General features: G+C 37.8%; 1 protein-coding gene across 2 annotated transcripts in view; it reads left to right on the top strand.

Annotated features, from left to right (window-relative positions):
- LOC117409300 (protein Shroom3) overlaps positions 1-20,144 on the top strand; it is a 124,786-nt gene that overhangs the window by 23,160 nt on the left and 81,482 nt on the right. The gene's annotated exons all lie outside the window — the stretch shown is intronic.

The raw sequence follows: 20,144 nt of genomic DNA, 5'->3' as shown, positions 1-20,144 counted from the left end.
CGGTGCACACAATTCACAAATTCTGCCTTAAAATAAGAAAGTAACCTACTTTGCCAAAGCACCCAGGGCTATCAGCTTTACCAGGTGATAACAGGGCCTTGCCTGTCAAAATGAAAAGATCTTTGAAGTTCTGCCAGTTCAGTATTGTTGATAATGTTAACTACTCTACTGAAGTTTACCGTCTACAGAAAGGGGTAAGATTTGCTCATCCACCAAAAATGTCCCAATAAACCAAAGAGACTATTAGTCACTTTTGTTGAACAAAAGAGAGCATTATTTCTAACAAAATGTGAATGCTTCCGACACTAAATCCTAAAAGATGGTAAATATATCAGAAACTAAAGAAAGCTAACATGGTTTTACCTCCTAATATGATATTAACAATCCAAGTAACAAATGTATCCTAAAGCTAGATTCTGCCAGTCAGGATTACCTCAGCAGTTTTCTGGTGGTCTGTGTGTTGCCATGCTTGATTACTACACTGTAAATGGGTGTGTTGCCATTGTTTGAGAGCTGTTATCAGATTGGCACATTCCTGCTTTTAATTAATGGATAAGGTATTAAATATACAGTACAGCCAACTTCTGAGACTTTTTCCCACACAGTATCACTATCAGAACTGCCACCCAGTTTGGAATTACACATGTAAAAAAACAGTCTGCCAGCTGCAGACAAAGAGGCAGATTTTATATGCCTTTACTCCAGTGAAACGTTTGAACTTTTTTTGTTTTGCTGTAGTGAGAAAATAAAAAAAATAGAATTATACATATATATATATATAATAGGAAACAATATATTTTTTATTTTGAATAATGATGATGCAGATGTACAGTGCTGTACAACTTCAACCTGTCCAAGTCTCTCTCATGTCTAGTCAACCTTTAGCTCTTCATCCTTATGCTGCTATGTTGATGGAATAATTGAGCAAACCTTGTGGAAAATTCAACCCACAGTACTTGCAGTTCACACTTCATGAAAAGCTGAAGCAGGTTGATATTTTTTGGTATTTCTAAATAGGGACATATGAGAACATGTCTGATATTTATCAAGCTAATATCTCATAACCCATTAGAAATGCCAGCGTCAGATTATCAGTGTTGTTTTTGTGGCATTCAGTTAAAATTGGATATTTGCACAGCACATAGTGGCGCTGGGTGGCCAAATGATGTTACAAGGAAGTCCAATCTGAATCTTCATCACACGCCAACTTCTAAGAGAGAAAGAGAGACCACAAATGTAATATCCAGTGAAAAGACACTGATTGTATCCATGTACATTTCATTATAGGATGTTATAACGATGGGCAGGCTGGTTTGATGTAAATCCAGGTCAGAGGGAAGTGTGGAGAGTCCAGACACAGGTTGCAGGTACAAACACAGTACATTTATTTTAGAAGTCAAATGCTTCAGACCATGTGCAGCCTAGTTCCCCAGTTCCATTCTATAACATGTTGCAGAGTCAGGAATAATTTCCCACAAACTCTAACCAACTTTTGAGCTAAATCTTCTGGCTGTGGACTTCTATAGTGACTGCAGAATCCTACATTTCCTGATCAACCTTTCAGCTAACTTTACTGCACAGTTTTCCATTTCCTTCTTGAAAAACAACAAAGAGAAATAAAAAAAAAACAGTAAAGTCAACTAAAAAGTAGTAGTAGAATAAAATGAATCTCAACATTGGAGTAAAAAATCTCATAATCACTCAAAATGATTCTAAACATCATAATTAGGGCTTCTGATTTTCAGTTTTAACCAATAAAACTCCCCCGAAACAAAATAAATGAAACTGGTGTTTTGCCAATAAACACTGGAAAAACACTGGAAATGGTTACTCAATTCACAGTGACTTCACCCCTTTACCGTACTGTGGCGGGGTGTGCCGCCCCTGTGTGTATTTTTGTGTTTTATGTTTTATGTGGTGTGTTATTATTGGTGTGTATGTATTGGTGCACGGGGTATAATGTTGGCTTTGTAGCACAAATTATTTAAAATGTATAGTTGTATTTAGGCACAGGGATTGCACAATCACTTCACGTGCAGATAAAATATGTATTAGTATGTGGGCATGGGCATTGCACAAATTAGTTAATGTGCTGGGATTCAAGTGAATGATTAATTAGTAATTGAATCCCGGCACAGCTGTATTATAGATCCATGAATCACTCACTCTGGGTCTTTGGGTTGGGTGTTCAGAGTGGAGAACGGGAGAGAGGAGGAAAATTTAAAACAAATTAACAACTGCTGCGCATGCTGGTTCTACACCAGCCCGCTACTTGTTATAGGTCAGTGTTTGTTTGTCTGTTTCTTTTGTCCAACATGCCTTTTGTTTTGTAAAGTGTTTTGCTTGTTTAAACCTTTTAATTATTATAATCCGGTGTAACAGCGCACTCTCTCACTCACCAGTCTACTTGTCTGTCTACTTCCTGGCCTGACGTCACCACATACAAAAAATAAAAATACTACAAAAAAACAAAAGCAAACTACCTTTCAGAGTGCAGTTGGGCAATGTCCCTCCTTCTTGACTTGTATCTATCATTGATTCGATCTGAATTCTTTAAACCCTCCCCAACTACTGAGTGGCAGCAAATTCCTACATTTCTATTGGAGACTCCGCATGCAAGATTTAAAACAAGATTAAAATTAGGAATGGAAACTTGTTCGCTGGATTTAAAGCTATATTACAGTTATAATGCAGTTATATTTTGTTGAGGAAGACAGCAAAAGAAAGAAGGTCATATTGTGACAGAAAAAAAAAAATGCACAAGCATTTTGGAAAGTAACCGAAAACAATAATTTCATACAGTATATAAAAAGCGAAAGCCCATGAAAAAACTGCTAAAAATAATCACCAAAAAATGAACTACCCCCCCGCCCCCAAAAGCAGAAGTCCTAATCATAATACAACAAGGGACAGTCACAGACTCCTCAGTTAGTCTATTAATGTTATAACCTTGGCTGGCACCGTGTTCTTCATCCTCTCGGAAAGCCCCGGATGTGATTAGCTGATGGTCTCACCGGATCTGTAAACAGGAAGGCGCCTCTTAACCAGTGTTATCTCTCAAATTGACTTCCACAACCATAGATAGCTTACAAAAATAAAAGGTAGACGACTTGCCTTTGGCACTGCCTGCCCAGACCAATTACAATACAGCAGCTCATTCTCATTATATTAATTACAGGAAATAATCATTTGATAGGATTACTTTCAGTACACTGTAGGCATTTTGATAACGGATTCATCTAAATACACCACACAGATGGAACATATTCAGTAACATCTGATACAATTGTTAGATACAAGTAATGGTGTTTATATAAAAAAAATGTATTCAATGCAGGTGAAAGAGAATGAATTAGTCTGGCATCTCAGAATTGTTTGTGATTTTAGACCATCTGCTTATGAACTCAATTCTAAGAAATAAATTAAATACTAAATTGAATGCAGTGTTCAGTCTTTGCGCTCCATGCTTTGTCTTGTCTTTGATTTCCTGCTTGCTGGACTCATGGTGACTCCCTTCACACAATGGCCTCAGATATTGATAGAAGTGGGATTAAAGCTGGCATGGTTATAATTGCTGAATACAATATTTCTCATAGTTGTTTTAGGTTATCATATTAATCTGGCAGTACTTAACATTAAAGGTAATTGTACATATTTAATTATTTAATACAATACAATAAAAAGTTATCCATGCTAACTTTTGAGATTTTTTTTTTCTATGTACAGTAACTACTGTAGCAAACCACCTTAAGATTGAAAAAACCCTTTCTTACTCTGTACAGCACAGAATAGCTGACTTTTAAGGTCGAACATCACAAAGGAAGGGTGCAGATGCCAAAAGGTCAGAACGTTGTATCAGTTCTATGAACTACATAAAGCCTTTTTTCATTCATTTCTGCACAGTGCTTACTTTTTCTTCCCAGACTGCCCACAAAAATGCCAGGGAAAGGGCCAGAAGTTTGAATGTTTGTGCAAGTGTCTTTAATTCAAAGTGTCAGCTCTTTTTCTAAGTTGGTGTGGGGCTGGTATGTGTTTGTTTCAGCAAGTTTAATCCCCCACCCCCCTCTTTCCACCAGTCGCCACCAGTTAGAGCAGCATCGGTCCTCCAGAGGGAGAACGAGCAGCCAATGAGCTGTGGGGTCATAGGGTCAAGAACATGGTGTTGGGAAGTGGCATGCGACTGATGAGATTCCAGTGTCAGCATTGTCTATGAAGGATATCATACTGGGATAGGCATGGCACGCTGTCGTTACCCCATTCATCAAGCAGCAAAGAAATCGGGATTACAGAAAGCTTCCAGGCCCTTTTCTATATAGCTTACAGGACACTTCATATTGCACAAACACTTCTATTAAAGACAAGCAATCTTATATAAGTTTGTTATTTTAACTAATTAAGTCTGATGACAAGATCAATACTGTAACCTACCTTTTGTACTTCTCTGGTCAAGTCCAGTGATTATTTAGAACTATCTTAATCAACAGTCCATCTGGGTTTGGCTTTTTTGTTTTCGAGCCATGAGGAACAGAGAGGGAATTTATTATTTTTAATGCTGGAATTTGACAGACAAAAGAACACTATAAACTTTGTTACAAGAAAAACATGCCGCACCTCAAACACAATAAAAGGAAAGAAAAGTGGATATTTCACTTTTCCTTTTCAGCTAATTTTTGGAATGGTTGATGACCACAGGCTGTGCCATAGTAAATCTGTTGCTCTTTAACATTGTCCACAGTAAAATAATTTAATGTCAGATGATTTTTATATGGCACTCAGTGAGACCCAGCGGCTTTATGTAACTGTGGTGTATTTTTGTAATGAACACACAGACCACCAGTGGTCAAATGTTGTAACTGTGGCAACGATTCTTCATCCTTTATGACATTCACCTCAACAGATACAAATTAAACCACTGTTTATTGACACTTGGTCTAGGGAACATATATCTGGGCACACATTTACTAAGATTTGAAGTTGTTTTTACATGAAATAAGAAACTGCTAATGTTTCTGAACTAGACATAACCCAGAAAGGTTATTTAAAGGCTTAGTAAATCTGGCCCATTGTTCCTGTTCAATAAGTATCAGAACACACCTGATATTGCATTTTGAAACATGCATTTTATATATAGAAAAGTATACTGTATATAAAAAAAGTTTCTATATCTAAAATAGGCTAATGTGTGCTTGATCTCTGCCTATCTGTCTCTTGAAATAATAGTTTCTCATATGTATTTTTAAACTACAGTATGCCATACAAGATTATTGGATAGTTGTATCCATTATTATAAATCTTTTTTGGCTTTTGGGTGACCTTTAGCCTTCAACTGTTCTGTAAGCTACATGTCTAAGGTTTGTGATTTATCATTGTTCACATTCCAGCTATCCTAAAAGTAAACCTGACAAAGACTGTTAAGAAGAAAAGCAGTACAAATAAAAAACATCCTGGAGTGGTTTTCAATATTTTGATTGAGCTAAAGTTCGCTTGTTGACATTTTCAAAACACATGTGCTCATATTAATCAATAACTGAAGTGTTCTGCTGCAACATGTTATAGCTAAGGGCTTTGTTCTTCTCCTGGGAAATAATGTGTTGTATTTCTAATTTCAGTAAAACTAAAGAAGGTATTTAAACAGTTCTGCCTGATAGATCCCTTGTATTTATTACTGGTTTGCTTCATGGCAGTCATCAAACAAGTTAAGTTGAAGAATTCTGCAGTTATTTTTTAAGTGAAATTATTTTTTTGTTGTTTTGCAGTTTTCCGGGAAATCTTATAAGAAACTAAATCAAGTAGACAGACGTATATCTATTTATATAGATTTATAAATCTATTTGACTTGGGGGCTACTTGATCAACCTATACCCTTCTGTGATAAATCACAGCTGGATTTTTTTAGAGAATTTTACAGCACAGGGGATTCACCCTAGATTGCACCAACCACCTGCCTGTGATCCTGGGATTATACAGTAAGTGGGTAATGCAAACCAGATGGAGTCCCTGGTCCTGTAAAATGCTCTAAAAACCCCCAGCTGTGGTTTATGCCATCAAATCAACCCTTATTGTTTGCATACATTTTATCTTGTAAGAAAGGGGTCACTGTGACCCAAGCATATATATTTTCATGACCTAGAAATATTAACACCGTTATTCTCAAGGAGTGTTCCATCCTTTGGACAACATTGAAATGGTTGTAGTTGGAATCTTGTTGTCTGGTGTCTGTGTAACAGGTTGTGTCATCATGTCAGAGTATGTGCTTCTGTGTCCTTCTGTCCAAAAGAATAGATCCCTTGTATTGAACAAGTTTTCTTTGCATCACATAACTGCCCATTACGCGTGCAAGTAAATCAAACTTTGACTGCAGCCAGCAGGCAAACGCTGGACAGTAGCTGTTTGCCACTTAGCTTCCACCAGTTACTAGTAATGCTGTGACACTGCGGTTCAGCTAGATAGAGATCAATCCTCGATGTGATCTTTTATAACATGGCTATAATTCATATTTGGCGTGTCAGTAAGAATGAATTGTTTCCATTAGCACAAATAATTATTTATGAAAATAAATGATTACCAGGGGACAAAGAGGCATTATAGATTTTGTAATCAGGTTGCTCAACAATGCTGTAAATTCCTAGTTATCAGCTTAGTATTAACCTTGGATTGTCAAGCTTTTACAGTAGCTTCATCCGTTTCAAATGGTGGCAAACTTGTTGACTAACACATAAATTCGGTAGAAACCTCAATGTGCTACATCTTTTCTTTCCTCACCACCTGGCCTGTACTTCAAGGAATAACCAGTTGTAAACTAAGGTTGAAATAAAGTTCATGAACCTTTATTTTGTTGCAATGAAAGATGCATATTCCATAGGCTTTAAAAACTCCAAAAATAAAGTACAAGAGTATCCTGCTTGCAGCTTGTTCAGAATACCGCCGCCTAAATTCTGACTAAAACCAGGAAAAGTATTACCCCTGTTTTGGCCTCTTTACACTGGCTCCCTGTGCAGTATAGAAGGAGATTACAGTTTAGACCAAATGCATTTGTGTTGAACTTTTATTTACAACTTTTTGTTGGTGTTCAATGTTCTGGTTTTAGGCTCCAGTTCCGCCTCACTTTGGGATGGTACAGAGCCTCACTATAGTCAATGGTGTTACCTAAATTTAAAGTACCAGTTGATGACCAACAAATTCATCCAAATTCATCACAGGAAAAAAAAAACGCTTCCTATTTTAATTGATGCTGGCCTTTGTGTTAGTCTGTGTAGTATTGTATAAACAATTGGGTAGAATAACAAAAAAATTGACGGTCCCATTTAACCCTTTTTCACAATAATGTATTACAAGGCCATAGCCTTTAACCTTCATTGTGGAGCTTTATTTATTTATTTTGTATCTTTTTTTTAACGCCTGACCTAGTCTGGCAAAGTAAACGTGGGTAGCACTGTTTTATTAATTAGAATATTGTGGGATGTTAATGTTTTGCTGTTGTCCTGTACAGTACTTTGTTTCATTTTCCCAATTGTTAACTTGATTTTTATAGCACAGAACTTACCGGCTAATGGTATTAGTAGCAAGAGTGTAGATCTCGCACTCTGAATGTCAATGACAAAATATTCTAAATGTTTAAATGAGGCTCAGGCTCAATGGCTTGTGACAGCAAAGAGTGTGCGTGGAATGCACTCTCAACATAAGAACATAAGAACATAAGAAAGGTTACAAACGAGAGGAGGCCATTTGGCCCATCTTGCTCGTTTGGTTGTTAGTAGCTTATTGAACCCAGAATCTCATGAAGCAGCTTCTTGAAGGATCCCAGGGTGTCCGCTTCAACAACATTACTGGGGAGTTGGTTCCAGACCCTCACAATTCTCTGTGTAAAAAAGTGCTTCCTATTTTCTGTTCTGAATGCCCCTTTATCTAATCTCCATTTGTGACCCATGGTCCTTGTTTCTTTTTTCAGGTCGAAAAAGTCCACTGGGTCGACATTGTCAATACCTTTTAGAATTTTGAATGCTTGAATCAGATCACTGCGTAGTCTTCTTTGTTAGCTTGTCTGCATATGACATGCCTTTTAAACCCAGGATAATTCTGGTCGCTTTTCTTTGCACTCTTTCTAGAGCAGCAATATCCTTTTTGTAACAAGGTGACCAGAACTGAACACAATATTCTAGATGAGGTCTTACTAATGCATTGTAAAGTTTTAACATTACTTCCCTTGATTTAAATTCAACACTTTTCACAATATATCCGAGCATCTTGTTGGCCTTTTTTATAGCTTCCCCACATTGTCTAGATGAAGACATTTCTGAGCAACATGATTAGAGGTAGTCACGAACACTTATTAACATACCATTTAGACCACTGACAATGGGATATTTGTGTTGATTTCTTTTAAAAATCACCCTGATTTGAGCCTTGTCTAGCATCTCAAGGCTCTGTTCACACAAAATATACTAACCAACATGGAGATGTCTATTTTAATGATCTAAACAGCAACATATCTAAATACTGCCGCTCTTTAATGCCATATTAAATCTTACTGGTGTTTTATTGACATATTTGTTATGACATTACTATCTACATTTCAAACACAGTCAAATGAGAACCACAGAAAATCAGGTTTATGCATTTTAGCGGGGATGTGTTAAGATCAGCCCCCTTTTAGATCTTTAAAATAGACCCCAGCATCACTGCCAAATAACTGATAAAGCAACAAAAAAACAACTCCATGCTTTTAAAATGTCTGTCTTTATACTGGATGTTCCATATATTTATATAGGTTCGAATTTACCACACCAGAAAAAACCGGCTAGCCATTGGTCACATTTCATGGTGTAGGACACTTGGCTTATTGTAACGTTTCTCAAACTAGGAGGCTTCAGTTTAGAGTGGAGTAATTAACGGCAATGTAGTAATTAACGCAGGAAGCATTAAAGATGTTTAGTGCAAATAGAATTAGATGTTTGTGAGCAATGTTCTGTCTGGCTTCACTAGGGTAACAATAGCACCGAGAACACTCTGGACGTAATGCTTGGGTCAGCAAAAGCTGTCATGTTACGTTTTTCGGGGTAGAAGAAGCAGTGATTTGTGATAATACATTGCACAACCGCTCCTAGTGGCATTTAACTTATTGTGTTCCGAAGGCTTTATACTTGTTGTTTGTGTGCAGACATAATCTTGGTTCAGTGAATCTGCCCTTGTGAATATAAATTCTCATATATTACTGACTCAGAGTATTTGGATATCACAGCTGTAGAATGTCTTCCCAGCTACAGTAGCACATATACCGCATTTACCTCTGCTGACCAGTTTGAGTTCAGATGTTGGGTTTAATGGTGCTTTGATGCTGTTTTAGTTTTTCATTGGGGATTACACCACCTTTCCTTTTCCTTTTCCTGCTTTTCAAATTTATAAAAAAATTACAGTATTTTTAAAAGAGGCAAGAAATGTGACCTTTAAGCAGGAATTACCCAGTTCACAGTTTAAACCGAACCAACATTTACGAAATGAAAACAAGCGGTCTGGTTGCAAAGCCCTCAAGCATAACAGTGATTATCCAAAGAGACTGGCCAAACATTACATCAGAACTTTTGTGATTTCAAAAACAGGGCTGCAGACATGACCTGCTCCACCTGTAGCATTAGAAAAACCAGCCAGATTTTCAGAGAATTGCAACAGTTTTGGAAAATGGAAATAAATAAAATAAATAGATGTAGGAGTCCAGGAGTGTTAAGCTCAGTTCTACTAAAGCCAGTTTTGTGATTTTATAGTTGAGTTGTGTGGTATTTGTTTTTGTAGCTTTTTTTTTTTTTTTTTGAGGAGGCATTAAGTGTCAAACCCTTACAGTTAACCGCGGTTTCATGCTGTTACAATGAAGAACCTCAGTCTGCTAAAACCAGGTATGCTACTCTAGAGCAGTGGTCATATTTTGTGGCACTTTCTATACTTTTAGTTCGTTATCAACCCCTGCCTTGTCTGTTGGTAGGGAGGTGTCAAGACCATTTAATTGAGCCTGACAGAAACCTTTGACGAGCACAAAATAAAAAAATGCATTACTTAATTTTTTTTTCTTTTCTTTTTTTTTTTTTTTACCCCTAATTTGGAGTGCCTAATTCGGAGGCATCTGTCCATCTGTTGCATCAACCCATTTCTCATAAGGAGGGCTTTGTTGCTGTTTAGTAACCAAACCTAAGTAACGGATATTATCAAGCCACTGAGTCCTGGAGGCACGGACCCAGCCTGGGAACTGTGTCTGGTCATGCACCTGACCAGTAGGGGTCGCTGTAGCATGGTGTGAACTGTCCGCTCGTGGTTTTTCTCCCTATCCTCACTGGAGTTCAAACGCAACTCAACGCAAACAGGATTTGAACCACGTTGGATGACTCACCCTGCTCCTTTATGCAATACAGCACTCCCATTAAACCCTTTTGCTGTTTAGCAACACAGACTGACTGGCCTTTCATTAGTGTGGTTGATGATTGATATAATCGTTGCATACTGTCCCCGTGACAGAGTATCTCGGGAAGGGTGTAGTTTTTCATCTTCATGATGAAATATGATGATAGTTATCATTACCAGTAGATTAGGAAACCTGATCATAAATAGCAATGGCTTAAAATAAACATTTCCAGAGGTTTGGAAAGGAAAATGAATGGGATAACAAAGGAATATTTACTCTGTCATTTTTTTTACAGTGCATAAACCACCACTGTTTGTTACTGATGGCAGTTGTCAGTGATTGACAATAGTAGGAATGTCTGAAAAAATATTAATGTGCAGTCAGTGAAAATCCCACAGGAAACTATAAAACCTCAAATCCTGTTACACCAGCTTAACCTTGATTACTAACTTTAACATTGTCGTATTATTGACAACCTTCCTGTTTTGTCTTACGTTAAATACTATGGGCCAAATATTTTTTAAAAACAGTATGCAATAAAATATGAACTCTAAATGTAATACTGCACATTTAGTCGTTCTAAATGTACAGTATTAAAACAGTTTGTGTCATTATCTAAAAAAGGCATGAATTGTCAACTGATGAAAGCTATCAATTAGGAATTGCACTGACTGACTGTTAAAATGTGGTGACGTTGGTGTTTTGTAACTGAACTGTATGCCGTTAAGACCGCCCACTCAGCATTTGACAGGCTGCACAAAATGTCAGTTTATCAGACAAGGTGATTATTGGTTTGTTAGTTGTGTTGGAAATTAATTATATCCTGTGGTTACTTAGTAAAGCCTGGCCAAGCAGCATTTGACAGGCTGCACAAAATGAATAAGCGGGTTTGTGAGATGATATTAAGAGAGGTAATTTCTCAAAGAACCTATGGTGCATGGCGAGTGGTTTTTCAAAAATCATGATAATAAACGGGGTATGATATTAAGCGAGGTGATATAAAATAGGCTCATCTGTATATCTACAACAGAAAATAAATCATTTGCATTAGTTACACTATGTTTGAAACGTATGTCTACACCTTTTAAATTAGAGGTTTAAATGAATGCATGTTTGCATTTGGACTTATAGGGCTTCTGTATATTGATCGGGGTTGCCCTTTATGTAGGGGATACAGAACAGTGAGAATGAGAGAGAAACGTGCACTATCCCATGTGCTCTGTACACCCCCTAATACTGTGTGCTCCCCCAGTGAAGCCATTTGAACCCACTTATTGTGTACTGACAATTAGTATACAAGCCTTACATATGTACGAAGGCATCTGTCCATCTGCCTGTCTGTATGTCAGACACTTTTAAGTGTACATACGATTGATGTAAACATGGTGATACCCTTTTTCATTTAACCTATATGGTGGATATATGTAACTAGAATACTTGTTACAATGGTATTAGCCCCCCTCCCTAGAAGTGCTGTTGTATTTTCACAAAACAGTATGAAACTACAGTATTTGCTGATTTAAAGGGTGTACAGCAGTATAAAGCCTGTATGCTCCCCTACTCCCTTTCCCTCTGAATAAAAGGAGCAAATATTCTGGCTTCTGCCTCCCATCTCCCATATCTCCAGTGGCAACCCTGCATTCCTTCAGCCGATCCCAGTAATCACCTTTGTCTAGCTATGCAATCCCTAAAGCTGATCAGATCAGTGTTTAATTGTATAAAGTTGTTTCTGCACATATTTTCCATGACTTGAATAGATTCTGCATTCTTGAAAGTAAGCAAAATAGGCAAACCCTGGTCCTAACTGAAATCTACAAAAACATCAAAGCACGTTGTAATGCTTCTTATTCTACTGGTGCTGGTGAGCTTTCTGATGTTGATAAATACAGTACTCAAGGGTGCTGTGTGAAACAAATCCTGGGCTGAATTTAACTGAGGCTTGCCTGTTTTAGATCTGTTAATATTCTCAACAGAAGTAAGTCTTGAAAAGCCTGCCCACATAGTTCACTTTACCTCAAATACTTCTTAACACAGTACTGTACATATGTACTTACATATACTTTAAGTCATTGAAAGAACATACAAGTTTCTGATTTTCAGACACGTCAGACTCCTGAACACCCTCCATTGACAATGTGTTTGAAACTTTGAGGTTCTGCTTCACTATATTTATCAAGATGGGATGTTCTCCTTTTGAAAAATAGGAGTTCATTGAAGACTTGCGTAAACGCTTTGAAAATATACGGCATACAGAAGCATGCGATTCATGTACCCAGTAGTTTTACTGCAGGAAAAAGGGTAACTGATGAAGATGCCCCAGCAATGAATACCAAACCTTATCTTAAAAATCTGTAGCCTATTACAGACACTGTTTTTAAACATATTTTGCTTCCAATATGAAAACTGATGCAAAAGAGCAGCCTATTGCTTATTTTATTTAATTTAATTCATTACACTAATCATTGTTTCTCACTGTATATCTGACTTATACTGTGCAAAACAAACTTATTTACTTACAGATACATGCATGGGTACAGCCCCTGATCTCACACATTCTCAAAATCCCTGGAGAAAGCTGGGTACAATTTGTGTACTACCATATACGACCAGAAGGGGGCATCAGCTGACAGGGAAACTTTAATGTGCAGCTGCAGTGTTGGAAGACTATGCCCTGGTCTTTGTCTGTGGACTCGCTGTGGGATACATGGGATTAAGGAGTGGATAATTAATTTGTCCTTGGGGAACTGGGGATTAATAATATCCCACAAATGAATTTTAATCTAAAAGTGTAGAAAATCAGTTGTATACAGTATTGGGATAACCAGACTATTTGCCTTGCTCATTGGCATTGCTTTCACATAAGAGTACATCATGTGTTTATACCTTTAATACATGTGTCATTACTTTTGATGATATAATACAATCAAATGATTTATTACCTGGTCTAAGTGGTGTTTAATTTATGCAATTCCCATTGTAGTAACATAGGTATTTTAATGAATGTTAAACGTTTAATGCATTTAGTCAGCAAAAATTACAAACAAATAAAACACATTTAAACCTGTTAAATTTAACTAAATGGATATGTATTGCATTGGTTGAGTGAAAATGCAAGTTGAACTTGTTTTATTCACATCTATTTCCATCAGTCATTTGGAAACAACCAGTGAATAAAACCACATATTCATACCGTGCACTGGAACAAAGGGAGTAGCAAGCTTTCAGCTGCAGTCTACCTGGTGCACCTGCATCAGAAAGAAGAACAGCATTGTGCTGCCTTTGTTCCAGTGCACGCTATGAATGTCATCGAGGAAGCAACTGTGAACTAGAACGCCACCGCAGTTTAGCAGAAGACCTGTGGCTGTGTCAGTTGCATGAGAATGAATAGGTACACATACAGACTTTTATTGGGTACAACTTGCCGCTACCTGACCAGAAGCAGATAAAATGATCGGGTGTCTTTGAAATATCCGAGAGAGAGAGAGAGAGAGAGAGAGAGAGAGAGAGAGAGAGAGAGAGAGAGAGAGAGAGAGAGAGAGAGAGAGCAATTGCTACTTCTGCTAGTTTAGACTAGCATGATTCTTTCTTGGTGCCGTGTTCTGTTTGTTTGTTCAGTGTATTATGTTTATTTAATAAACCGCGCAGCAGCGCCCTTTACTCACAGTACTGTGTGTTTCTTCCTGGTCTGACATCACCACCAAGCCATTGGGTCACAGGATGCAATCTTTGCTCCAGTAAAAATATAAATATTGTAAAAGATGCCACCTACCAGGTCAATAAATAAGCCAAGCCATGTAACTGAAGGAAATGTAGCTCTTTATTAGGCAGCAATCCCCAGCCTTACAATTTGACCACAGCCTCTGGGGAAGAACTGGCTCGTTTAAAGCTTATTTTTGATAAATGAAATAAGGTTTGCCTGATATATGCTTCCCATAGTAAATGCATAACAAAGTATAATAAAGCACAGGTAAGCATTGTAAAGAATAGCAAGGGCTGGTAAAGCATATTGATAAACATGGTAAACCAGGGTAAACTATGGGAAAATGATGTGTGTAATCATGGGAAAAGCATTGAAAACTTTTATATGGGTTAGAATTGATAAAAATGTTCCAGGATGTTTCTATTGAGGATTCGTGCTTTATTTTTGGGACTCCATAAATTGCTGCTGCTTATTTTTGTACTGTTTATGATATAGTATGCACATTATTAGCAAGCATGTCATTCATCGTCCGTATCATGAAAAGGTAGATCACCGTGACCCTTATCCAATGTAGACCCCCAGATTCTGATACTCACAAACGTTTGTGCCAAAGTATGTCCAAGTTTTATCATAGTTGCATAAACGCTTATCTACATACATATAAAAACTTAGTGTGACATACAGGGAAGGAAAGACAGACAGGAAAACTTTGGATTAGAAGTTCTCTCGTTATATGTTAAAGGTAAATGTAAAAATGTAACTTTGACATACAGATACATATACACAGAGATTCAGGTACATTCAATAATTTGTTCTAATGAAGGTCCTTAGCAAGTTTCATCCCAATTTGACAAGTGATTCTCTAGAAATGAGCACAGCTGTAAAGTGTGATATACGTATGGACATAGACCTGCCTCCACTGTGAGTTAAAATGTGGCTTAGCGTTCCCTGTGTTCATTATATAGAGCAGGCGTTTTCAACCGGGGGGACGCATACCCCTGGGGGTACTTCTAAGGGTCATAAGGGGTATGCAGGACCACTCAAAAATGCAAAAATAAAAATCCACCTGTACGCATATGTGGCTTCAGTTGAGCGGATTTCCAGTCTGATAGGTATCCTGTCCTAAACCAGGAGTTTGTCAGTCCCAAACTGCTGTGACATAAATGATATATTACATAAATGGGGAAAAATGTATTTGTAAATCAGATCATGTTATCTTTTATTGCAACTGTGAGAGAAAATTGTAAAAGGGTACTTGAGCTGAAACCTCCAGACAGAAGGTACAGTTTAAAAAAAAGATTGAAAAGCACTGATTGCAGACTATGAGTTTTATACATGTACTGTACCCGGGACCCGTGACAGATTTACCTGGCAGATGTGCTGAAACACTGAAACAGTACAGAATGTGTGTGGAAGAGGAGCACAGATACTTTGTGCCAGCACCACCAAGCCTGTTTGACAAACACACATTGTAAACAGCATTGAAAAGCAAATGTTAGTATTTTGATAACTACAGCAACCAGCCAATGCTGCTGTGTGCCAAGAGGAGGTTGCTATGTATTCTGTGACGGAAAACGCCAGCCAGCGCTCAATAAATACTGTAGGTGCTTTGGCTGTGGGCCATTTCTGATTGACACGATAGACATAAAGGGAACCAGAGCGGAGCTCCACAGTGCCTGAAAGACTCACCTGGTAATATATCACCAGCTGGAATGCAGGGAGCTCTCTGGTTTCACTGTCCTGACAACATGGCATCTGACCAGGGAGGGAACGGGTTATTAAATTCCCACAAATAACAGCTGGAGAAGTGTTCACCTCAAAGTGCTTCTTTATGCAAGGAAATTCTTTCTTTGATACATCCAACCCTTAATGCATGTGCTTTTTTGTATTTCTTGTTTCCCTGAAAGAAATATGTAAACCTGGCACCTTTTCATCATGATGGTTTAAAATTACTGGCACTGCATTATTTTCTTCCACTGGGGATGCAATTAAGAGTATGAGTTTCTGCACACCCCTGTAATTTACTACAATTGTTATTCAGCCAAATTAATGTTGCACTTTTCAGCCACATGAACAATGTAATCAGCAGTAACAACCAGCACAATGTTCTTCCAAAAATGACTAAAAAAGTATTTTTGCTATTTAAATTGCTCCTGTGTTTATTCCAGAAATATGTGTTACAAAATCCAATACCCATTTGGCTTTAGTTAGTTTTGTTTTGATTTGTTTTTTCTACCATGGAAGCCAAAAAGCTTTCAAGTACCTACAGACTGGCATCTTCAGAAATAAACAATACAGTGAAACAGAATTCATGCATTCTGTGTGTTCAGTTTTTCACCAATGTTTACAATTTTCACAAGTGAGTGCTATGCGTGAACTATGTGTGGTGTGCTAGGCCAAAAGTTTTGCATCACCCTATAGAATTTTGCTTCATAGAGTCGAATGAAACCTGCTGCATAATGTTACGTTTTTGTCAAATACACATATATGAGATTACAATGCCCATAAATGTGTCAAATTTAATAAAAGATTTATTAGAATATAAATAAAGACTTCTGTGCACGTGTTGGTTTAGAGGATATACAATAGTTCTTCATGGATTACTCACAAATAATCAACATGGACTCGTCTTGTTTCCGTTTTATCTTACACAATAAAACATTAGAAACAAGGTAGACTCCAAGTACTTGGTGAAGTTGGCTGCAGCCAATCAGAGAGGTTAACCTGGGGAAGAGTGTAACGGGCAGTGTTGTGTGATACATGCTGTTATGGATTCTGTCCCGAGATGTGGTTAAAAGCGCTAAACAAGGCAGACAATTCCATCTCTTTTGCATTGTGGTTAAGATGCTTGTTTGAGGTGTCTGGTGTGGCCACCATTAATCTAATACCATCCGCCCTTACACTTGCAATGGTAAAGATCTGTTTTAATTGCTGTAACTTCAGTGATTCTCCTTTTAAACTAGATATTTAGTGTTTAATATATGGGTCACGTATGAGTAGAGCCTACTTATTTTAAATTACGTTTTCTGAATTCATTTTGTAATGACATATCAACTCTTCATACGGTCTTCTCATTTTGAGAATAAACACTGTGATATTGTGCTGATAGTATGTGCTACAGCATTTCTGCAATGAGAGCTAGCTTTAAACTGTCTTCCTGATCAAAGAGCCTTCCTTGCCTGGCGCTGTCTGCACTGAAGACCGTTGTAATTAACAGTGTCAGTCGCTTTTCATCAGGTCCAGGGGGAAAACAGATAAGAGAGGAAAGGGCTAAAGTTGGAGGACCAGTTGGCACTCGGGAACCATTTTCTACACAATCATCCCGATTCCTCAAGCGAAAGCCAAAATCGAGGTTAAATATTTCTTTCCCTGAAGCTCTGCCAACCATTGTCTCTTAACAACGCTTCAAAGATGATACTGATCTTCTCAAATCAAGGGTGATAAAATAAAGCTTCCCCTCGCCTTTCTTTAATACCGTTGATCTTCTGCGCGGTCTCTATCAGTGTTGCTTGATTGTAAACTATAGCACACAATTCTGCAAGAGACCGTAAAAACAAATGTTTCTTAAATAGTGCTGCTATGTAACAACATGATGAGCTTTGACATTAAAAAAAGTTAAAAAGTTAAACTTCAAAAATATCTTGGACTAACATTGAGTAAGACTATTAAAAATGAAGCACTGCTGGCTTCAGTTACTAAACATGAGAACATGAGCACGTAAGTCAGTACCTGTCATTCACAATGTTTTGCTATCGTGTCTGCTCCTTCAGAATCTGTCAAGTTCAAGTGGGGAAGTGTATCAGTAACATTTAATTGGCATATTTCTCACGATGTCACTGAAGTCTGTTCTACTGATTACATTTACTTTCTCACCTCAGAGGCAGGCATATGAAATTGTTTGTTATTGGAGAGCAGTGCAATACTTGTAAGGCCATTCACTCACACTGAAAAAACATGGGCCTTTAAAATTCAAACGTTTGGACTAGAAGACATTGAGATTGCCTTCTGTAGAGCTGTAGCACTATTTGCTGTAACAAATTCTGTGCATTTGCAGAAGGGCGGTGCAGGTCTGGTGAAGGCTATATATTGGGACCGGGTGGCCTGAGATTTCTGAAACTATGCATGGCCGTTTATGAGACTATCCTACATGCTCACCTACTTCACCTCTATCATACACCACAGACTGGATCACAGACTGGATTATTTAGAGCCTTAGGAAGTGGAATCTCTTTCCCCACAGTCGCATTGGAACTGCTGACAGTAATGCAACCTGCGTGACCTAGTCAAGCCCCTTGGCCTGCGTGGTGCAAGAGGGCGCACTGGAATTTAGACCCTTCTTTGCCGGGCATTACCTGTTATGTAACTGTGTTACGGTACATGTGTGGCTATTTATATGCAGTATTTAGTTACATAATATAAACAAATTAAGACATAAGACATAGTGTACCCTTTTTGAACAATAACTCTCAATTGCATGACAATATAATTAGGAAAGTTACTTCTACTGGAAGAAATTGGCTTTACATTCCAAGTGCACGGATTGGATCATATAAGAATTGAATATTGTGTGAAAGAAAAAAAAAGGAAACAGCAACTTATTAGACAACTATTGACTGCTATTTGGAGTAATGGTGGTCATGTGACTTTTGATGTTACAGCTGCATAGAGACAGTACACTGAGTGATTGTCTCAATGAAGTTCCATTACCAGTGTTGTCCAGTAAAAATGAACCCTTCCACTGCTACATTGCTTTAAACTCTGGCCATATCAATGATACAGACCATGCCAAATGCAATCTGAAATGTCTAGAGGAGACTGGGAGTGTATGATGAAGGTAGTTATTGTGTTCACGATGTTGAGTGTGACAGACAGAGGGACAGGCACCTTGAAAGTGTCTCTGCTGTTTGGGTGGAGATATAGCTGAAGACTAGCACCTTGGAAACATGATTATTTAGCTGTTCTGAAAGAATGGTTCTACAAGAAGAATTCCAGGGCTGTAATATTATCTTCCATTTACTCCATGGTTGGGATTGATTTTCACAGTCAGTACCATGGTTATCAAAAGCTTAACCTCTTGCTCTCAACTTAACCTTTCTTTCTCCTTCCTCATGTTTCACCATATACTTGTTCAATAACACCACAGATTAAAGAGGTTTCCTGCAGACTAGAGTAGTGCAGTCAGGTATCTTGCTGCCCCAGATTAGCTGAATCGTGACACATTTCTTGGAGGATCACCCTGTCCCTTCTGCAGGCCTGCAGCCCTCTCACATTCGTGGCTCCATATGGCGTATTAGTGATTGCGACTGATACTTGGGTGCTGGGAGCAGGTGATATGACATTGTAACGAGCATATGCTATGCATTTGATTTATATTTATTACATTACTAAATGCCATCTGGAGAATGTATGATGGGTAAATATGTACGGTGTATATGCCCATTTCAGGTACCAGAGGTGCAGCACTGAGTGTCCAGTCACACAGAGCACAAGCTAAGGTGGATCTTGTCACGTGATCTGATTTCACACGGGCTCCACTTGACTTCAATATGGTAACAGTTGACTTGGGGGTCGAACTGACCCAGGCAAACTCAAAGGCAATTTAAACAAAATAGTTACCACCAAGCAACTTCTCATAACAATAACTTAACTGCTCCTTCCTGCAAGTTGTTTCTGCGAGGTTTTTTTAACATTCCAATTGCTTGATTTTTAGGAAGGGCCCTACAGTACAGTATATCTTGGGAACTGCTTGCACACATTTGATGAAACTTTGAATGGACATTTACAGTAATTCCTTTAACAAGTTAGCACTGCAAAAAATATATTAGCTCCAAAATTATGTTTCTTAAATATTTTAAGCAGGGATTGAGCTTGATTTTCCCTGGCTTAGCCTATACAATGCATTTAGTTTTGTCATACTTAACAATATTTTACATTTCTAAAACCGATAGTGCCAAAAACTTTGCTAAAAAAAAAATAAAGCGTTACAAAATAATTATCATGAAGAATGATTTGGTAACAACTGCACTTAGAAAATAACAATGAATGAAAAAAACATTA

The sequence above is a fragment of the Acipenser ruthenus genome, chromosome 2, assembly GCF_902713425.1.
Source record: "Acipenser ruthenus chromosome 2, fAciRut3.2 maternal haplotype, whole genome shotgun sequence".
Classification (NCBI taxonomy): Eukaryota; Metazoa; Chordata; class Actinopteri; order Acipenseriformes; family Acipenseridae; genus Acipenser; species Acipenser ruthenus.
Note: the sequence above shows the minus strand (reverse complement) of the source record. Positions and strands in the feature narration are given on the sequence as shown.